This window comes from Pundamilia nyererei, unplaced genomic scaffold (assembly GCF_000239375.1).
Source record: "Pundamilia nyererei isolate P.nyererei 1_Seehausen unplaced genomic scaffold, PunNye1.0 scaffold00037, whole genome shotgun sequence".
NCBI lineage: Eukaryota > Metazoa > Chordata > Actinopteri > Cichliformes > Cichlidae > Pundamilia > Pundamilia nyererei.
The window spans coordinates 3318036-3318407 of NW_005187438.1; positions in this window are offsets into that span (position 1 = coordinate 3318036).

The following is a 372-nucleotide window of genomic DNA, read 5'->3' on the forward strand; positions in this document are numbered from 1 at the left end:
TTGTACGTGTTTTATAACATATTTAAATAAATAACATCAAACTTTTAAGATTGCAGTTTGGTGTATTTCCCTTTGACGCTATTAAAGTTTTCTTGCCTAAACTGTTCACCGATGTCATATGGTGGTCTGACGCTGGTAGGCACGGAGTGTATGAGCTCCTACATAGCAGCTGACGTGCCCAAATTATGAAAACACTAACTATAACAAGCAATAAAATATTTAATTTATCCAGATCCCATGTGTTTCTGCTTCTTAATCATTATCTGGTTTGATTAGATTCATATAAATATCTTGAAAAACACGAGGATGACTGGCTGTTGACTGGCTCTAGATAAGGCTCTACTATGCCCATTTTCTGATTGGGTGAGCAGC